The following is a 9,017-nucleotide window of genomic DNA, read 5'->3' as shown; positions in this document are numbered from 1 at the left end:
CACTGGGGGCCTTAACACATGGATTTGGGGAGGGAGACACAAACATTTAGTCCACAATTAAGGATTCCTTTGTAATAACATAGAAAAACTACCCATCCTGAAGTTTGGGGATGACCTTTATTCTAGGGTGTGAGATCTCTGATCTATTTAGAGTGTGTCTCCCAAGTGTGAGATCTTTGATCTGTTTGGGAGTCTGTGTCCAGTGTATGAAGTTAGGAACAGTCTGAGTTAGAGCATAACTACTCTAATTTATAACGGATCTGTTTCTAAGCCAAGATCTCGAAGCTATTAAATGTTCTCTGTCCCAGGGTGCGAGTTTATGAATGCTTTTGGGGTGTGAGCTCTGAAGTCCTCCCCTTCTCACCCCTTTCTCAACCGCATCCTCACCCTCCACTGCTGAGAGGGAACATTCATCAGCCCCATTGCTGTTCACCTTACCCTGAGCTGAGTGCCCTTTCTCTTGTTAATGACCTGTCCAGCCCCTGGGGCATGTGAGTTTCAGATTCTTGTACCTAGACACACCCTAGATACCCACTCAGATAGACACACAAATGCTTTGTGCTATGCATATTGGTTTTGCATAAGATTTTCCTTTATGAAGAATTACACGAATAATACATGAATATAGGTTTGTATGGGCTTCCCAGGTAGCACTAGTGCTACAGATCCCACCTGCCAATGCAGGAGACATAAGAGATGCAGGTTTGATCTTTGGGTTGGGAAGATCCCCTGGAGGAGGAAATGGCAACCCATTCTAGTATTCTTGCCTGGAAAATCCCATGGACAGAGGAGCCTGGTGGGCTATAGTTCATGGGGCTGCAAAGAGTTGGACACGACTGAAGAGACTTAGTGCACAGCATACATAGCTTTGTATAAAAGGTTCCAAGAGTACATCCAATATATGAACTACACTGGTGATCCCCAGCTCCACTCTCCAAAAATGACCACTGAAGTCAGTTTCTAGTATTTCCTTATACACACACATACACGCAGAGTCACCATAACCATCTCCCACCTACTTTTCTTGGTCAACAGCATGTCCCGTGGAAGGCATCCCCACCACACAGGTACACACAGGTTCCATTCATTCTGTATCATTTAGGTGGGTGCTCTGAAATACAGTATAAACCCCCACCATTTATTTTACTCTGCAACTGTCATTGGTTAAAAATGGACATTTACAAGGTTTTCCCAGCTGTTTGCTCCTGCCAGCCTTGAGCACACAGCTCTGTGCATGTGTGTGCACGTTTGAGTTAGAAGTGTGGTTGCTGGGTCAAGGGTTCGTTCATTCAGTGGACACCTAATGAATGGGATCTGTGTACCAAGCACTGTTCTTGGTGCTGGAGAGACATCAGAGAATAAAATAAGACAAATGTCCCTTCCCACATGGACCTGAGAGTCTAGCTGGGGAGGAGGGTGTCCAATTTTTATTTAAATGTTTCACAAGGTCTTGGAAGGTTTCAGTCTCATCAGTGGTGCCTTGATTACACTGCTGTCTGTGGGGTGGGGTCTGCAGCAGGAGGCAGGCTGCCTTGACCTTTGCTCTCTACAAGACCTGCAGGGGCTGAGGCTGGGACTCTCTATTTGGGGGTGTGGGTGTGTGCACGTGCATGTGGCCAGGGATGGGGGATATTGAAACTGCCTGGTCCACTGGAGAGAGTGAGTGGAAATAGGGATACAAGAGACCCCTTTATGGTGTTGGAGGAAGCTGAGGAGCAGACCATCCCCCAGGTCACACCCACAGAGGGTGTGCTGGAATAGCAGTGCTAAGGAATCTAGTACTGGCTCAGAACATAACATTGGGTGATTGGTGTCTGGACATCCTTGGGGTCACAGAGACAGGGGTGTGATCATGCTGGAGTCACACAGGGTAGGGTGTGAACATTCCTGGGGCCACATAGACAGGAGCGTCATGCCCACATGAAGCAGCATACACTGTGAACAGCCTTAGTTACTCAGATAGGGGTCTGGGCTTTCCAGAAGTCACACACGCTAGACACTGCACTCTCTTGGAATCACACAGAGTGGAGAATAGACACTTCTGGGGTCAGATTGGCTAGTGTGTCGACATGGTTGCAGTCAAACAAACTAGACTATGGATGGTCCTGGGGTCAGACAGATTGGTATGTGGACATTTCTTAGCTCAAACACACTAGGGAGTGGATACTCCTGAGTCACCTGGACTGGTTAGTAGATATTCGTAGGGTTACACATACTGGGGTGTGGACACCTCTGAGGTCAGATAGCCTGAGGCATGGACACCCGTGGATTTGCACAGATTGTAGTGTGGAGCCCCTAGGGCCACTCAGACTGGGATGTGTGCTTCTGAGATCAGACAACCTAAGGTGTGGGCAACTGAGAGGTCACACAGAGTGGGTGTGGAGAGACGTGGGGCCACAATGATGGGGGTTTGGACATTCCTGGAGTCACACAGGCTGGAGGATGGACAGATGTGAGGGCGCTCAGTGGCATGAACACTCCAAGGGTCACAGAGGGTTTGGGAAACTCTGGAATTTAAACACACTGGGGAGTGGACACCTGAAATCACACATGTTGTGGACTGGACTCTCCTTGGGTTGCACAGACTGGAGTGTGAGCATCCATGGTGTCCCACAGAGGCGAGGACACTCCTGGGGTCGTAGTGACTGAGGCTAGGACAGTCCTATGGTCACATAGGCTGTGTTGTAGACATCACTGCAGTCTCAGTGAAAGGGTACAGACATTCTTGTGGTCAAAGTAGTGACAAGTTGGCACCCCTCGGGCTAGGGACTGAGGGTGTATACTCCTGTGGTCACATGGAGTGGTTAATGGATACTCCTCAGTATAGACTGGGGAGTGGACACTGCTGATGTCACATGCTGTGGTGTGTGTGGCTCTGGGGTCACACATATGGGTATTTAGACCCTCATAGGGTCACACATATTGGGGAATGGACATTTGTGGAATCACACACAGTGGGGAGTCAAAACTTCTGGGGTCACTCATATAGGGTTTGAACACTCAGAATCTTAGGGACTGTTCTTTGAGTTTATGCTGCTTGAATATCATTGTATTTCTCGAGTCTGTTAATTTATGTCTTTCACCCAAGTTGGAGGCAATTTTCCTATTATTTCTTCAATATTTTTTCCTTACCAGTATCATCCTTGGTTTCTGAGACTCCAGTGACCTGCGTATTAGACCTTTTGATAATTTCCTGTAGGTTCCTGAAGTTCTCACCACATTTTTCAATATTTTCTTGTTGTTCTTCAAATTGGATAATTTCTATTCACCTATCTGCAAGTTCACTGTCTCCTCTGTCATACCTATTCTTCTACTGAGACTATCCAAATAATTTTTAAATTTCTAACGTTGTATTTTTGAGTTCTAAAATTTCCACATGGTTCCTTGTTATAGTTTCTCTATCGTTTTACATACTCTGTAAAGTATTTAAAAAATTACAGTCTTTAAAACAGGTGCGTGCATGCATGTTAAGTCGCTTCAGTCATGTCTGACTCTTTGTGACCCTGTGAACTGTAACCTGCCAGGCTTCTCTGTCCATGGGATTCTCCAGGCAAGAACACTGGAGTAGGTTGCCATTTCCTACTCCAGGGAATCTTCCCGATCCAGGGATCAAACACACATCTCTTATGTCTCCTTCATTGGTTGGGGAGTACCTTACTACAAGCGCCACTTGGGAAGCCCCTTTAAAGCTTATTTCTCTTCCAAAATCTTCTAGCATACCGTTCATTTCACGTGTGTTTACCTTTATTCATGAGATATAGTTGGCATAAGTTTCTCTCTAAAGTCTTTTTAAAAGGTTCTGAATTTTTACATGTTGTTATCTGTTGTCCAGTCTCTGAGAATTGACTGCATTTTCTTGGCTCTTTGTATGTATAGGAAGTTTAGGTTATATCTTGGACATTTTAAAGATTGTGTTGTTTAGATTCTAGGTCTTTTTAAGCTCCTGAAAATAATGATTTATTTGTTTTACCAGACAATCCACTTGTTTAGGTTCAAACCACAAGTTTTGTCTCGCCTTTTGTGGACTGTAGTATTCAAAGCTTTACTATCCTTATGCAGGTACAGCTCAGGAGCAAGCCTGAGACTTGTGTCAGTTTATACATGGAATTAGGGGATTCCTTTCTCTAGCTCTCTCTTCTGTGGAATTGCCCTCCCCATCCTGCAGCCTTCAGGAGCCTGTTTTATTGGTCTTCTGACCAGAATGGTGTCATTTCTCTTGGAGATTTAGCTGCCTACACTGCTGCTGTATGGTTCTGGAGTGGGGCCACCATTCGGGGCAAACCAAGAAAGAAAAAAGAAAAAAAAAAATCCTCAGAGATTCCTCCCACTACTCCCCTACACTCTTCAGATTACAGTTGGGTGCTGTGGTTCTGGGTGAAAGATCCTTACACTGTTGGACGTTCATTCTAAAGAAATGTGATCTCTCAGATCTTTGGGGACTTTATTTGAATTAGAATTTATTTTAACTATTTGGGCACCTGTAGCAAAGAGGTTGAAAACTCTGGATTATGTGTGAGTGTCTCTGTCCAGTGGGTGAGGTGTCTTGGGACCTTTGGTTTTTGTGTCCAATGACTTGAGTTCCCTAAGTTGTTTGGGGGTATATTTCCAAGTGTTAAGTCTCTGTTCCTTGCAGGGGTGGTGATATCAGTTCCAGTGTGTGGTGTTATCGATGTATTAAAGTACTGTTTCCAGTAACTGAAATCTCTAAGCCATTTATGGACCCGAATCCCAAGGAATGAGAGCTCTAAGGTGTTCATAGTTCCTGTATTTGAGTGTGAGGTCTCTCAGTTGTTTTGGTGTCCAGATCTCAAGAATGTAAATTCTCAGAACTCTTTTGGCATCTGTCTTGCATGGTACAAGGTTCCTGAACCATTTGAGGTACATTTTTAAGCATAATATATCTGTTCTTTTTGGAAAATCTCAATTCCAAGGTTGATCCTCTGTGCCTTATGGTATGTTGTATCTGAGCTCTTTGGAATGTGTGTCCAGGCTATGAGAGATCTGAAAATATATGTATTTTTCTCAAGAATTGAAGTCTTTGAAATGTGTGAGGTATTCTGTCCCATGGTGTGAGGTCTCTGAGGCATTGGAGTGGGGATGTGGGTGGGAGGTGAGGGCTCTGTTCCAAGAAATGAGGTATCTGAGCTGTTTGAATTATAGTGTCCCTGGGTGTGTTCCTAGTGGCTCAGACAGTAAAGAATATGCCTGCAATACAAGAGACCCAGGAACGATCCCTGGGTTGAGAAGATCCCCTGGAGAAGGGAATGGCCACCCATTTTGGTATTCCTGCCTGGAGAATCCACATGGACAGAAGAGCCTGGTGGGCTACAGTCCATGAAGTCACAAAGAGTCGGACATGACTGAGTGACTAAAACTTTCACTTTCACATTGGGTGTGTTCCACAGTGTGATGTCTTGGAAGTGGTTCTATATCTGTGCCCCAACACTTGAGGCTTTTGAGTTTCTTCGGGATGTTTGGTAATGGTACAATGATTATGAATTATTTTTTAGTCAGGGTCCAAGAAATGAGGTCTTTTAGCTGTTTGAGGATATGAGCTGTCTGAAGGGTATGAGGCATCTGAGTTCTTTTGGGTGTGTGTTCCATGCCATAAAACCCCTGTGTCACTTAGGGTATACTCACACTTTTGGTGGTTTCTGTGTAAGGGTGTGATGCTTGTGACTAATAAGTGGTCTGTTAGAAAAAGGATCAGGTTTATGTCTCAAGTTGGAGTTGTCTTTGCCATTTGGTTTCCATGAAGTTTGTGAATCTGTTCGAGATCTGTTATCAAGGTAGGAGATTTCTGAACATGTTTTGTTTTGTTTTTGGTGTTCTGTGTCCAAAGTGTGAGATGTCTGAACTCTCTAGGTGAATTCAGACTCTCTGGTGACTATGATTAGGCTGCAAGGACTCTCTGGGGGACCTGTAACCCATAGTGTGAAATCTCTGGGATATTTTGGATCCTGGTCCCAACACAAGAGATCTGTGAACTCATGGGCATCTGTGTTCATGGCCTGACGTCTCCATTTGTTTCCTGGCCTCTGTCCAAGGGTTCGAGTTCTTTGAGCTCTTTAGGGTCTGGGTCCCAGGATGTGAACTTTCTGTGATTTGGGGATCTATGTTCAGAGTATGAAATCTGTGTGTTTTTTCGGGGGGGAAGTTCTGTGTCTCATGATGGGAATTATGAGCCATTTGGGATATGTTTCCAGGTGCGTGAAGAGTCTCTTCCTATGGACGATCACTGATAAGGGTATGATGTCTCTGACCTCTGTTCTGTTTCTAAGGGGTAGAGTCTGTTTAGCCATCTGTGTAACTGTGTGGTATCACTGTTTGTCCATGGATTGGAGTTCCAGAGTGTGAGACCTCTGAACTGTTTGGGGTTTTGTGTCATGTCCTCTGAACTGTTTTGGAGAGCTAAATCTCAAGGAGATGAGATCGCTAAGGTACTTGCCACCCATGCCCCTGAGTGAATTGTTTGAACCCTTAGGGGGTGGTGCGTTCCTAGGGTGTGAATTGCCAGAGCTGTCTGGGGTATGCATTCAGGTCTGAAGGTCTCTGACGTATTAGGATTCTATGTGACAGGATGTGAGATCTCTGCTTTGGATTTTCTCTGAACTCATAAGGTCTGTGAGGTTGGCCAGGAGTAGAGGGTGGAGAGAGTGGACCCAGTCCAAAGCTTGAGGCCTCAGAATTGTTTTCTGCTGTGCCCACAGTGTTAAGATTGCTGAGATCTTTGGGACACTGTGTCTCAGGGTGTGAAGTCTCTGCAGCGTTTCCAAATCATTGTCCCAGCCTATGAAATCTCTGAGTTTCTTGGGAATCACTGTTCAAGGCCTCAGAATCATGTTCTATGTCCAAGTGTGTGAGGTCTTCATGCTTGAATAGTCTGGTACCAAAGAATGAGATTGTTGAGGTGTTCATAGTTCTTTTTGTTGCAGTGTAAGTTTTCTGAGCTGTTGGAGTGTATTTTCTGCATGTGTGTGAGGATTTGTGCTTTGCAGGGGGATGTGGGTCCAGAGTTTAAAGTTTATTAACTTTGTGGAAGTCTCTGTCAAAGATGTGGGAACTCATAACACTTATGGGTCTAAATCTTACCACATGAAATCTGTGAGGTATTTGGCAGATATTTTCATGTGTGAGGTCTTCGATGCTTGTGTGGGTCTCAGGTACAGGAATGAGGTCTTTTTTGTAAAAAAAATTATTGAAGTGTAGTAGCCTTATGGGTTTCCATGGTGGCTCAGTGATAAAGAATCCACCTGCCAGTGCAGGAATGAGGGTTCAATCCTTGGGCCAGGAATATGCCCTGGAGAAGGAAATAGCAACCCACTCCAGTATTCTTTTCTGGGAAATCACATGGACAGGAGAGCCTGGCAGGCTACAGCCCATGGAGTCACAAAAGTGTTGGACATCACTTAGGGACTAAAACAGTAACATCAACAAAACAACAAATAGTTGTTTTACAATGTTGTGTTAGTTTCTGATGTACAAAAAAGTGAATCAGCTATATGTATACATATATCCCCCCTTTTTTTGGATTTCCTTCCCATTTAGGTCACCACAGAGCATTGAGTAGAGTTCCTTGTGCTATTCTGTAGGTTCTCAGGAACAAGGCTTTTTTATTTATTTCTGGGTTCTGTTTGCAGGGTCTGGGTCTCTGAGGTACTTTTGTGAGTGTGTCATGCCATGGTGTTACACCTTTAAGGTGTTTCAGGGTCTGTGTCCTGACATGTGAGTTGTCTGAGCTGTTTAGGGTCTGTGTCCAGGGTCTCAGTTCCCAGAGCTGTTCCAGCCTTTGTGTTTCAGGGTGGGAGGTATCCAAGCTCTTTGGATTCTGAGCTCCATATGGTGATATCCTTGAACCATTTGGAATGTGAAATCTCTTTTCCTTTCAGATATGTCAGTCCCAGGATCTGGTGTCTTTATCCTGTTAGAGATTACTTTCTTTCTTTTTTCAATTTAATTAATTTTTTTTTTTTTTTTTGGCCACTCTGCACGGCATGTGGGATCTTAGTTCCCCGACCAGGGTTTGAACTCACGCCCCTGCATTGGAAGCATGGAGTCTTAACCACTGGATTGCCAGAGAAGTCCTCTTTCTTTTTTAAAAAAAATAATTCACTTTATTAAAGTATAGTTGATTTACAATGTTGTGTTAATTTTTGCTGTACAGCAAAGTGAATCACTATATATTACTATATATAGTAATATATATATATATTCTTTTTCATACTCTTTTCTATTACGGTTTATCATAGGATATTGAATGTAGTTCCCTATGCTATACAGCAGGACCTTGTTGTTTATCCACTCTCTATATAAATGTTTGCATCTGCTAACCCCAAACTCCCAATTCATCCCTCCTCTACCCGCCTCCTCCTTGGCAACCACAAGTCTGATCTCTAGGTCTATGAGTCTGTTTCCGTTTCATAGATAGGTTCATTTGTGTCATATATTAGATTCCACATATAAGTGATATCATATGGTATTTGTCTTTTTTTCTGACTTACTTCACTTAGTATGATAATCTCTAGGTCCATCTATGTTGCTGAAAATGGCATTATTTAATTCTTTTTAATGGCTGAATAATAGTCCATTATATATATATAATCTCCATTCATCTGTCAGTGGACATTTAGGTTGCCTCCATGTCTTCCATATCTTGGCTATTGTAAATAGTACTGCTATAAACAGAGATTAGGGCTGCATGTATCTTTTTTAATTAGAGTTTTCTCCATATATATGCCAGGAGTGGGATTGCTGGATCATATGATAACTGGAGGAATCTCCATATCGTTTTTCCATCGTGGCTGCACCAATTTACATCCCCACCAATAGTGTAGGAGGGTAGGGATTACTTTCTTGATTATGATGTCCCTGCCCTATTTGGGGTCAGTTTCCAAAATTATTTATGGGAATGTGTCACAAAGTAGGACATCGCTATTCTCTTGGCAGGTCTCTGTCCCATAATGTGCAGTCTTGGAAATGTTTTAGAAGTCTGTGTCTAGTGTATAAAGTTTGTCAGG

This window comes from Giraffa tippelskirchi, chromosome X, assembly GCF_054371585.1.
Source record: "Giraffa tippelskirchi isolate mGirTip1 chromosome X, T2T-mGirTip1v1.2.pri, whole genome shotgun sequence".
Classification (NCBI taxonomy): domain Eukaryota; kingdom Metazoa; phylum Chordata; class Mammalia; order Artiodactyla; family Giraffidae; genus Giraffa; species Giraffa tippelskirchi.
This window is presented reverse-complemented; position numbering follows the sequence as displayed.